The 13,842-nt window shown below is 35.7% G+C and overlaps 1 protein-coding gene across 4 annotated transcripts in view; it reads right to left on the bottom strand.

Annotated features, from left to right (window-relative positions):
* Nucleotides 1-13,842, bottom strand: part of Papss1 (3'-phosphoadenosine 5'-phosphosulfate synthase 1) — a 108,506-nt gene that overhangs the window by 93,018 nt on the left and 1,646 nt on the right. The gene's annotated exons all lie outside the window — the stretch shown is intronic.

Here is a 13,842-nt window from a genome sequence, read left to right as displayed (position 1 = left end):
GGCCCCACAATTCTCATTGCTGGAGGTTTCCAGGACCAGCAGCATCCAAACCTGCAAGGCCTGAAGACATGACCACTATGGTCCATATGCCCAGCAATGCTACTATCAGTATCAGGCACAAATGCAATCAGCATTCAGCACATAACTACCTTAATCTTGAAGTCATATACTGGACCACCTCCCATACATTGCAAAGTCACCATACTACCTCCACAAACACCTGAAGTCTAAACAAATGAGATACTTTCACTGCTAAGGTAGATTAGAGTTGAAGAATTCATATGAAGATCATATCTCTGGGCCCACTCAGAACCAAAGCCAAAGCACTCGATCTCACTGACACCCTATGTACAACTTATCCACAAGAAAATTTTTCCATGTAAAAGATAATCCATAAGATCAGAAGATTACTGTACCAGAAGCACAGGCTTCAATGTACTGCCACAAAAATCATGAAAAATCAAGGAAGCATGAAATACACCCAAAAGAACACAATGATCCCAGAAGATTTTAAAGTAAAGAAAATCTACAAAATGCCTAAAAAAGGAATTCAAACTAATAATCCTAGTTAAACTCAGTGAAATACAAGAGAATACAAATAGAAAATCAAACAAATAAAGAAAACAATACATGATCTGAATGAGAAATTCAACAGATATGAAAAAAGAAACAATCTTGGGTCTGAATAGTCAAAGAAATAAAAAATACAATTGAGAGCTTCAACAATAGACTAGACTAAGCATAAAAAATAAATTTGAACTTGAAGATTGGTATTTTGAAGCAAATAAGTAAGACTAAATAAAAGAAAAAAAGAAAAAGAGTGAAGAAAGCCTATAAGACTTACAGAATACCATAAAGCAAACAAATATTGGCATTATGGATATTCAAAAATGAAAAGAAGGATGGGCTGGGGATGTGGCTCAAGCGGTAGCACACTCGCCTGGCATGCGTGCGGCCCGGGTTCGATCCTCAGCACCACATACCAACAAAGATGTTGTGTCCGCCGAGAACTAAAAAATAAATATTAAAAATTCTCTCTCTCTCTTCTCTCTCACTCTCTCTTTAAAAAAAAATGAAAAGAAGGAAAAAGGCATAGAAAACCTATTGAATAAAGTAACAGCTGAAAATATCCCAAAAATTGGGAAAAAAAATGGACATTCAGGTCCAGGAGGCTCAATGAACCCCTAACAGATTTGGCCAAAATGAACCTCCATGACATATTATATCAAATTGTCAAATAATTTGACAAAAAGAGAATCCTAAAAATATCAAGGGAAGGGCTGGGATTGTGGCTCAGTGGTAGAGCACTTGCCTCACATTTCGATTCTCAGAACCATAAATAAAAAAAGGAATAAAATAAAGGTCCATAAACAACTAAAAATAAAAAATATAGAACAAAATATCAAGGGAGAAGCAAAGTCACATTTAGGGCACCCCCATTACACTAACAGCATATTTCTCAGCAGAATCCTTATAAGCTAGGAAGAAATGGATAACACATTCAAAGCTCTGAAATGAAGGAAAAAAAAAAAAAACAACCAACCAAGAATATTATACTCAACAAAGTTATCCTTTGAAACTAAGGTAAAACAAAGACTTCCCGAAACAAGCAAACATTGAGGGAATTCATCACCACTAAAGCAGTCCTGTGAGAAATGGTTCAAGTCCCACATCAGGAAGCAGCAAATACCATCATGAAAACATGAAAGAATCAAACTCACTGGTAAAGTAGACACAGAGAGGAAAGAGAAAAAAAATCACACTTTATAACTGCAGAAAACCACCAAATCACAAAAAAATAAGAGAAAGAAACAAAGAATATACCCAATTATAGAAAAATTTAACAAAATGACAGGAAGAAATCCTTACTTATCAACATAAACCTGAATGTAAACAGATTCAATCTCCTAACACAATGATATAGAGTGGCTAAATGAATACAAAAGGAAGACCCAAAAATATGCTATCTACAGAAAACTCAATTCATGAGACAAGACATTAAGTAAAAACAAAGGACTGGAAAAAAGATATTCCAAATAGAAATCAAATGCTAACAGAAGTAGCTGTATTAATAACAGATAAAATAGACTTTGTAAAATGGTAAAAAAAAAATAAATAAAGCACTTATATTATGATAAAGTGATCAATCCAATGAGAAAATATAGCAATAAAGCAAACGGTATTAGATCTTAATAGAGACAGACTCCAATACAATAATAATTAATAGCTGGAGACGTCAATACTCCACTTTCATCAGTGGTATGATCATCTAATCAAAAAAAAATCAGCAAAGAAAACACAGGAGCATATTGTAGATCAAAATAACCTAATGGGGGCTGGGGTTGTGGCTCAGTGGTAAAGCACTTGCTTCACATATGTGAAGCACCAAGTTCAATTCTCAGCACCACATATAAATAAATTAATAAAATAAAGGTCCATCCACCGTTCAAAAAAATCTCAAAACAAAAAAAAAAACCTAATGGACATTTATAGAACATACCATCCAAGGGCTACTGAATTCACATGCACATCATCATCACATGAACATTCTCCAGTATAGACTGTGTTAGGATTCAAAACAAGTATCAACAAATTAAAAACAAACACACAGAAAAATAATCAAAATTATACATCTTCTTGACTGCAATGGAATAAAACCAGAAATCAACAGAGAAACTTCAAAAGTTGTACAAATACATGGAAACAAAATAACATGTTCTTACATAACCAATGGAGCAATGAAGAAAACTAAAGGGAAATTTAAAAATTTTCATGAAACAAAAGAAAATGGAAATACAACATTTCAGATGGGATACAGCAAAAAGCAGAACTAAGGGGGAAGCTTATAGTACTAAGTGGCTACACCAAAAAAAACAGATTCCAAACAAAGAACGCAGTAGAAAGCAAGAACAAATCAAGCACAAAATTAGTAGATGAAAAAAAAAAAAATCAGGATAAAAATAAACAAAATAGACTAAAAAAGAAAAAAGTAACTAAACAATATCAACAAATATTAACCAAGCTAACCAAAAAGAAAAAAATGAAGAAAATAATAAAAATAAAGAAGAAAACAATAAAAATAAAGAGATGAAAAGGAAACACTATAACTAAACCACAGAAGCATAAAGTATAAACAACTACATGCAAACAAATAGGAAAATCTAGAAGACATGAGTTAATTTCTGAATACATATAACCTACCAAAATTAAAACACAAAGACACAGAAAAACTAAACAGACCAACAAGAAGTTATGAAATTGAATCAATAATAAAAAAGTACCTCAAAGAAAACCCCCAGGATCTGATGGCTTCACTCCTAAATTCTATAAAACACCTGAAAAAGAGCTAATACCAATTCCTCACAACTTAATCCAAAAAACAACCTAATCCAAAAAACAACCTAATCCAAAAACTGAAAAGGAGGGAATTGCACAAATTCATTCTATGAGGCTAGTGGATACCAAAACCACACAAAGGCACAACAACAAAAGAAAATTACATACCAATATTCCTAATAATGATGTAAAAAATTCTCAATAAATAGTAGCAAATCAAATCCAACAGTCCATCAAAAAGATTATATACCATGATCAAATAGGGTCTATCCCAGGAATGCAGAATGGCTCAAAATATGGATATCAACAAACATAATCCATACATCAACAGACTTAAGGGCAAACAACATATAATCATCTCAAAGATGCAGAAAAAGCATTCAATAAAATTCAAGATCTTTTCATGATAAAAATTCTCAAAAAATTAGGAACAGAAAGAACATACCTCAACATAATAAAAGTTACATATGACAAACCCACAGCCAACATCATGCTAAATGGGGAAAAGCCTGAAAGTGTTTTTTTCCTCTAAGATCTAAAACATAATGTCCATTTTTACCATTCCAATATAATAGTACTAGAAATTTTAGCCAGAGCAATTAGGCAAGAAAAAGAAAGAAAGAACATCCAAACTAGAAAGGAAGAAGTCAAATTACTCCTATTTGCAGGTGACATGATCCTATATGAAGAAAACCCCGAAGCCTCCACCAAAAAAACTGCTGGAACTGTTATTTGAATTCAGCAAAGTTGCAGGATACATAGGCAACATATGAAAACAAAGTTATAATAATTGGCAGAAAAAAAACATTTTTAATCCCATTCATAATATCCGCCAAAATATAAAATGCATTTAAAAGAAAAGAGGCCTACAATGAAAACTATAAGAATTATGATTTTAAAAAATCATAGAAGAAAATTCCAAAAATGCAAAGACACTTCTTATTCATGGATTAGAAGAATAGTGTTAAAGGTCCATACTACCCAGAGCAATCTAGTCAATTTAATCTCCATACATGATGAAACACTATTTCAGCCATAAAAAGGATGCAAGTCTATCATTTACAGCTACATGGATGAAACTGGAGGACATTATATTAAATGAAATAAGCCAGGCACAGAAAGACAAATACTACAGGTTCTCACTCATTTGTGGAAGCTAAAAACAAGCTAATCACATAGAAATGGAATAGAGGTCACTAGAGGACAGGAAGGAGAAAAGAAAAAGACAGGGTAGAAAATGAGCATCAAACTAGAGTTTAGGGATAGAAGCGAGTAGTATTAACGGTCTATAGCACAGGAGAATAATTACAGTCTACAACAATGAATTACACATTTCAAAATAACTAGAGGGGAAGAGTTTGAAGGTTTCCAACACAAAGAAATGATAATATTTGTATACATATATTATCACACTGAACCCCATAAATAAGAATATGTATGTCAATTAAAAATAAAACACTTTAAAAAATAAAAGATTGACACATTCTCCTATCTCCCAGTTTTTGAGGATTAGGACAAAGTATACTTTTTAAACTACTAAAATTACATGGTAGTAGGTAGGCTTATGCCTGAATTTTAGGAATCTAAAGAACAGTTTTTCATGCAATTTTCTTTTAGTTCCCCCCCCCTTTTTTTTTCCATCTGCACCCACTCCAGCTAAACCCTTCCTATAATTCTACTGAAGAAATATGATGTTACTAATTTATTAAGGGTCAAGACTGAGTCTTTTCCTTCCAACTCTAAATTTCTGATCCCAACTCAATAGCCTGGTTTCCATCTACAGGAGAGAAATCAGGCTTATTTTGTTTCTTACCTAACAGTCTTGTGTGTTTCATAGAAACATATTTATGGCTTGGTCCAAGTATGCATCCCTTCACATTACTGCCCACATCAATTGTTTGTTATTCATGGACCATTTAATATATTTTCAAGTATCTTTTTGTGCATATACATTTTTACTTCTCTAAAAGGGTAGGTCAAGGACTACCAGTCACAATTGTTGGTATTTTACACAATGCCCAACTTCCTTTCTTGATCCTAGTCAATATTCAGCAAAAGTTAGATATGAGGCATCTGTTAAAAGTATGGTTTGTTCTGTATGATCTGCAAATGAAATGATAACTGACGTTAGGAAACCTTCAGTCTAGCAGAATTGGGACAACTCACTTGATACTGTACATTTGAGAATCAATTCCATCACTAGGCTAATGTCACATGACCAGAAGGTCATCATTTTCTAAACATCCTATAAACTTTTGTCCTCACCACCCACAGAAGCCCTTGGTCCTTTTCTGACTCCCCTTCATTTCCATCCACATGAGCTGCTTTGTTAATTTATCCACTTCTTTCTAGAGCAAATTAACGCTCCTGTGATGCCACCTACAGAACTTCCATTTTGTGAGTTTATTATGATTCTATAAAAAAAACTGTGCATTTTTTAGTGAAATTTGTAAAGGCACAAAGCATACACCAAATAGAGATCTTTATTCTGGACTTTCAGACACCTTTCACCCATCCCACCACTCACCTTAAACTGACTGCTAAACAGCATATTCCTCCAGGGAGAAATCCCTGAAATGGTAATATGCACATTTACATCCTAAAACACAATGTAGGAAAAAATAAAGCAATGGTAACTTGGATAAAGTGGAGATTATAGAGTACCATATGAAACCATTAGTTCAGAGTTCCTGAACATTGAATTTAATCTTTTGGATACTAATAAATCAAATACAAATAGCAAAAGTGAAGAACATACATTCCTGGAGGCTCAGAAAACAACTTGAAAAGGCTATTACAAAAACCTTACTACTACAAAATATGTCATTCAGCAACAATGGCATGACCTGGTTGCTTGTTAATAAGTGAATCTCAGAACCTCTCCCAGACCTGCTCAATCAGAATTAAGTTACCAGCATGCTTATCTAATCACCATCAATAGCCATGCATGCATGCTCTGCATACACATTATGGCTCTCCAACTATTAAATTTTAAAAATTAAAAGACTTTAATTTATTCAGTGGATTTTTATAATATCAAAACCGTCAACCCTAGATGACCTCAGCTGGGAAATCCTGTCCCTAAATATTTCTGTAAGACATATAAGTCTGGAACTATCTATTCATTCATTATTTGTTAACTGGTTCCACCTAGCACTGAGAATAAACCAAACAAAAACATTTCAGGGAAGAAGACTGTTTAGAAACATGTAAATAAAGAAATCATCATATGTAGCAAACTGTCTCCCACCATGACATGGTGAGCCATTCCTCATAAAAATGAGTTGGGCAACCAAAAACACTGTCACCCACTTCAGAAAGTGAAACTAATTACTAAAACCATATGGGAGTACACACAAAAAATTATACATGGCTGTTTATAGAAGCATAATAATTACATGGCTGTTATTATTCATAACAGTCAAAGAGTAGTAAAAACCCAGATGTCCACTGACTGATGAATGGATAAACAAAATGTAGTAAATTCATAACAGAATATTATTTGCTCATATAAAAGAATGTAGTATTGATACAAGCTGTAACACACATGAACCTTTAAAACATGAGCCCAAGTGAAAGAAACCAGGCACAAAATATGTGTATTCTATAATTCCATTTGTGGCAAAGTCCATAATCAATAGCAAAATCCACAGAGACAAAGTAGATTATTGATTGTCACAGACTAGGAGTGTAGGGGAAAGATGGAGAATGACTATCAATAGTATTAGGTTTCTTTCAGGGGAAAGAAGATGTTCTAAAATCAGATACTGGTATTGTCTGTACAACCCTGGATACACTAAAAACCACTGAACTATACACTTAAACATATGACCCAAAGACAAAGGAAAAGGATGTGATGTGGTTTGTATATGAGGTGTGCCCCAAAAGCTGTGTTAATGCATGAATATTCAGAAGTAAAAAGATTAGATTATGAGTCATGGCCTAGTCAGTCCACCCTAATTTGAATGAGTGATAAAAGTGGGCAGTTGGGGTAGTTGGAGGTGCATTGTGAAAGGGCTCATCTTCCCTATGGCCCTTCTGCTCCTTGGCCACCATAAGTGGAACAGCTCTTGTCCACCAGCCCTCCACCATGATGCTCTGTCTCACTTCAGGCCAAGGGTAATGGACTCAGCTGATAATGGACTGCACCTTTGAAACCATAAGTCCGAGTAAACGTTTACTCCTCTAAGTTGTTCTTGTTGGGTGTTTTGGTCACAGCAATGAAAAGCTAACTAATACAGGATGCAAGCATTAAAAAAAAAAAAATAGAAGAATTTAAAGAGCCTGAGCAAGAGCTATGTTCATCTAAAGTTCTAGTCACTAGAATTTCCACTATTATTCCACAGCTAACACTTCCTTGTGAAAGAACTGAGTCCTTAGAAAGGGGTAAGTCACAGAAATAACTTCTACTAACAAGGATTCTCTCCTTAACCAAACTCTGCTCTGAGCCTTTTTCAGCTATGCCTGGTCCTTCGACACATCTTCAGAACCCAATTTCAGCAAGAATCCCCCACCTTCTATCTGACCAAATTCCTAATCTCACACCAACCCAGCAGGACTGATCACACTGCCTGCCTCTAGAAAGCATCCTGTTTAGCCAGAATCCTCCCCAACTCCTGATGTTTCCTCGTACTTATTTTCTACCCACTACCCTAACTTAGTTTGTAACTAAAAATTTCTACTTTTCCAGGCCTGTATTACAAATAGCCAGTTGTTTATTTCATAGTCCTTTATTTATTTTCTTTTATAGTTACTGTCCTCATTATTTTGAAAACACAAATACTTTCCCCATTTCTAACTCCTTTATACATATTTATAATTTAAGAAATATGTTTCCATTTTTCCTTGTTGTACTTAGATTTGAGCCCAATCTCTCTGTCCTACTGCAAAAACTCCATTGTAGCAGTCCCTATACCTAGAGAACCCCTGGTCATTTTAACAAGTATAGTAAATTGGTTTGTTCTTTACAACTTATGTGAATACTAAAAAAAGTCATTCTTTTCATTTGAATTAATTACAGTAAGCCTTTTTTATGCATCAGTTCTATAACTATAGATTCAACCAAACAAGGATCAAAAATATTTAGGGAAAAAATGTGTCTCTATTGAATGTATATTTGTTTTACTCCTCCATATTCCCCAAGCGATACAGTATAACAACTATTAACACAACATCTACATTGTAATAATACATAATCCAGAAATGACTTAAAACTATATGGGAGATGTGCTTTAGGTTATTTGCAAATACTATATCATGTTATACAAAGGTCTTGAGCATCCTGAACCAAAACATCATATACACTGTGAGACTACCGTTCTTAGTAATATGACTTCAAAACAATTCAGGAGCCAAGAGCCACAGCACACATATAATCCCAGCTACTCTTGAGGCAGAGGCAAGAGGATCAAGAGCTCAAAGCCAGCCTCAGCAACTTAGTGAAATCCTGTCCCAAAATAAAAAATGAAAAGGCTGGAGATACAGGTCAGTGGTAGAGCATCCCAGGGTTCAAATTCCAGTGCCAAAAAAAAAAAAACATTCAGGATAGGAGCTTTCTTGTCTTGTTATACTGGCATACTTAAAGAAAACTGATTCATCTCAGGTCAAGAGATGGTAACTTTCAGGCTGATAAAAGAAAACCCTACATCAACTATAAAAATACAGTTGATATAAGATTTTCTCTTCAATATGACTTTTACATTTCAAATTTAAGTAATTTTTATTCCTTTTTCAATTCAAAGAAAAGAGTAAAATAGGGTTCTCAATTTCAGCATGAATGACTTTTTGGACCAAATACATCTGGTGTTGTAGGATCTATCTTATGCACTGCAGGATATTTAGCAGCACCCATGTCCTCAAAGAGATACCAGAAAAACCATCTAGCTACACAGACAAACCAAATCATAATTGTCTCCAGAACTGCCAATCACCACTAATGGTAGCAAAAAAATCTCACTTGGTTGAGATCTACTGAGGAGAGAACCACTCCCCAAAATTAAATGCAACAAACCAGACATGCTGGCACACACCTGTAATTCCAGCAATTCAGGAGACTGAGACAGGAGTTCGCCAACTTGAAGGCCAGTCTGTGCAACTTAGCAAGATGCTGTCTCAAAAAAAAAAAACAAAAAAAAAAAATACAAAGGACAGGGGATGTAACTCAGTAGTAAAGCGCTACTGGATTTGACCCTTAGTACAAAGAAAAAATAAATAAATGCAACAGAGCCAGGCTGGGAAGCTTACTGGCACTTCAAATCCAAAGAAGCAACTACAGTAAAGGAAGGAAAAGGGAGGATAACACTGCTAGGTAAAATGCCAAAAACCAAGCATAACAAATTGACCAAAACCAAGATTCCAAAGTAACACTGTCTTTGGAAATTCCTTGCCCTGGGAAGAGAATAAAAATACATAAATATACAGGTAAATAGAAAGAGCTGTCTGAAATGATATTTTTTAAAAAAAAGTTTATACCACACTGTCCAACTCCTGACTATTAACCACATAAGCAGCACTTGAAATATGGTTAGTGCAACTAAGAAACCCATTGTTTTCTGTATTGTTTTATTTCATTTTTTAACTAAATTTAACTTGCCACTTGTGTCTATTAGCTACCTTACTGGACAACAAAGATCTATACCTTGCTATCATCTTGCTACTAATTGTGTTAGTTAACTTGCTTTTACTGTAACAAAATGCCCAAGATAACCAACTTTAAAGGAGGAAAGGCATATTCTGACTCATGGTTTCAGAGTCCAGACCATGGTTAATTGATTCCTTTGCCTTTAGGCCTTATAATGAAGTACACATCATGGCAAGGGATTTGTGGTAGAAAAAGCTGATCACATCAAGGCAGATGGGAAGCAGAGAGAGACAGGAAGGGACCAGTTCCATCCCCTTGAAGACTGTTACAGTTTAGATATGATATCTCCCGAAAGCTCACATGTGAGACAATGCATGGATCAGAATTCAAACAATTAGATTGTGAGCGCTTTGACCTAATCAGTGTATTAATCCACTAATATGTATTAACTAGGTAGTAACTATAGGTAGGTAGGGTGTGGCTGGAGGATGTGGGTCACCAGGGGCATACCTTTGGGGTTTACAGTTTTCCGATGGTAAGCAGAGCTCTCTGCTTCCTGACACCATGTCTTGAGGTGTCTTCCCCCACCATGTCCTTCCACCATGAGGTTCTGCTTCACCTTGGGCCAAGAGATATGAAGATGGCCATCTATGGATTAAGACCTCTGAAACCGTGAGCCAAAATAAAATTTACTTCCTCTACATTATTCTTGTCAGGTCTTTTAGTCAGTGACGAAAAAGCTGACTAAAACAAAGGGCACGCCCCCCAAAATCTGATCTCCTCCCACTAGACAAACAAGTCCCAAAGGTTCTATGGCCTCCCATTAGTAACACAGGCTGGTGACCAACCCTTGAACACACTTGCCTCTGGGGGACATGTATTCAGACCCTAGCATTAATCAATTTTAAAAGTATATTCTTGGTAGAATCTCAGCTTTTTCTTTCCTTCAGGCAATTTTTGTAAAATCACCTCCCAGGCTTTCAGGGTAAGATTGGTACCAGGCTTTTAGGGTAAGATTGGCCAAGTTTTTTATGTTCCACCTCCACATTCTTGTTTCATTTTTGTACCATCTCAGTCTTTTCCAAACTTTAGAAAGGGCTGCTGGCCTTCTATGAAGGGCATCTAACAGTATAAGGGGACAAAATGTTTGGGAAAGATATAATTGGTACAAGGAAGAATTATCTTATTTGTTTCATTAACTCTCTCTCCAGCAGAATGCAATACCCATGAGAGCAGGACCTTTTTCTAAGTCTTTCTACCACTGCACCCCCAGTATGTGGAACAAAGGTCCACACAAAGAAGGGGTTAAATATTTAATGATTTAATAAATAACAATATGTGACACATGTGCCAGAAACCACAGGGTTTTAAATATATTAACTTATTAAACCTCCCTGTAGCCCTATGAGGTATGCATGATTAGCCACACTATAAAGTATAATCCCTGACATCACCAATGAGGATACTGAAGCACAGCAGGCTTAAGGGAACATGTCCAATATCACCCAGGTGCTAAGTGACCAAACTATAAGTGTAATCCTACCACATGTGCAGTTTTGTTCCCTTACTTAAGTCTAAGAATTTTTAATATCAGAAGCACCTTAGTTACTCTATATCCTGCCCCTATTCCTTTCCTATTAGATCAAGAGATGCTCAGTATAGATGTAAAATACCTGTAGTGAAATATGATTACACATTCATGGTAACAGAGAGAGTGCACAGCAATTCAGATCATGAGCAAGTGAATGTCATGGGTCACATATTTCATACAGTTAGGTAATAATCGCCCAAGGCTCTCAAGATTTCAGCTGATAATAAAGGGTCATGGATATCCCAGGCAGAAGGAAGGGTAATATAAAACCATCTGAGTGTAAAGTATGGAAGGAAAGTTGGGCTGCACTATTAAAACAGGAGCGGGACAGGCGTTAATGGAAAAACAAACCAGAGTAAGATTACACATGCTTCTGAAAGTCACACTGGATTTCAGACTCTTCTGAGGGGAGTAGGACACAACTCCACCATAAGGCTAGTTCAAGTAGGGAACTCAGCTCAATGTGACCATACATAAAATGGTGAATGACACCTGAGTCTCCAATTTTCTTTCAGAAAATTGACACCAAATACCCCAAATTTCTCTCAGCCCAACTAACACATCACTATAGGCAGATGAAAACTGGTCCCACTGGAAGCCAGTCAGAGAATGATATTCATTACACCTGATATTTTGTCAGACTGCCGTGAAAGGACGTTCCAAGACCAAGGAGACTTTTGATTTTGCTTTGCTATTCTCGTAAATATATGGAGACATCATTCTGTAAAACTAAACGAAACATTTCCCAGTGCCACAACACTGTATTTTCCTATCTCCTGCCTATTTTCTCCATGAATTCACTTCCTTTACTTGATCCATAACAGGAGAAATTACCCAAAGCTTAGTGTTTGGTCTCACATCAACTCTATATTCTCTATCCAAATCTAACCATCAGAGCTTTATTTTACTAACTAAATCTCTACAACTGTGATCCCTCCTGAGGAGTTCAAGTATCACCAGTATGAACTGAAACACGTTAGTATAAAATATCTCCCAATATGCAAGTACAGAAGTAAAACTAGTAATTTTATATTTACTATAAATATTGAGCTTATATAGAAAAACATTTACATTGAAATGATAGAATTTTGGATATTTGTCTAAATATTACTAAAATTTATTTCACCTGTTTCTTCTTAATGTGGATTCTATAAAAATTTTAGTTACTTACATTACTCATTTTTACTGGACTGACATGCTCTATGGACTATCTGTCTCTCAATGCAGCATGCTTAAAACTCGATCCACAAATTGAGCTCTATTACATCTCTACGCCTCAGTTTCTTCATCAATTAGATACTAATTGCAATAATCAGTCAAGGTTCATATGGGAATAAACAGTTGAGCCCAGATTCTTGTTCAGTCAGCTAGCTCTAGGTCCCCTGCTTTTAATCCCTGTCTCATGATACCTCCTCCCCTCAGAAAATGTTGCGAAAATTCAATGAGTTAATTTACACAAAACATTCAACATTTCTCTCCACTTCCTAGGACCCAAACTGTGGGACCATCTTTTAACATTTCCTCCATTTTCATCCACTGAATTTAGTCAGGTTTTCCCTACTCTTCCTCACAAGCTGTTCATGCACCTGCTCTTCTCTTCACAATGTCAGCCTTCCTTCACCTGTTCACACTGAATCAATCTAGAACGATAAAAAGACCACCTTAAATAGTGTTCAGGTGCCTGACATCCCTCAAATCTATGAATTCATTTAACCCTCCCCATAACATTTCTGGTCTTTCATGTCCAAGTTCTAACAGTGTACACATGTCTTCAGCAGACCCATCTTCCTGGATCACCAATTTTATCCTATAATGAGACTGTTAAAGGTATGTGGCTTCTTCACACTTGCATCTATCAGTAGATATATGTGAGAGGTGCACCTTCTATTGGGAAGAAAATAAAAAGACTTAACAAGGGTCAGAAAATTAAAAATCTAGCCCCATCAAAAATCTGCCACAGAGGCTGAGGATGTAACTGAGTGGTAGAGCACTTGCCTAGCATTTAGGATATACTGAGTCCAATATCCAGCACCACAACAAAAAAAAAAAAGAAAGAAAAGAAAAAAATTTCCCACAGAATCAAGTACTAGCTCTGTGGCCAAATTTATAGCTGAATAACCCAGCCTCACCCTACCTATTTAATCTTATCTTCACTTCCTAACAAAAACTCCCCACAAGTCTTATCTGTCAAGTAATTCTTACTCTAAGCATTTATTAGCACAGCTCCCCTGTGCCTCAGAAATCTGAGCTCTCCCAAAAACATCCAGGCCTAACTAATCTCTCCCCTAAATTGCAATAAATCCTCCATGTCTTGCCATTCACTGTCTTTCATAAA

The sequence above is a fragment of the Ictidomys tridecemlineatus genome, chromosome 9 (genome assembly GCF_052094955.1).
Source record: "Ictidomys tridecemlineatus isolate mIctTri1 chromosome 9, mIctTri1.hap1, whole genome shotgun sequence".
Classification (NCBI taxonomy): Eukaryota; Metazoa; Chordata; class Mammalia; order Rodentia; family Sciuridae; genus Ictidomys; species Ictidomys tridecemlineatus.
The sequence above is the reverse complement of the archived record's forward strand: the minus strand, read 5'-3'. Positions and strand labels throughout refer to the sequence as shown.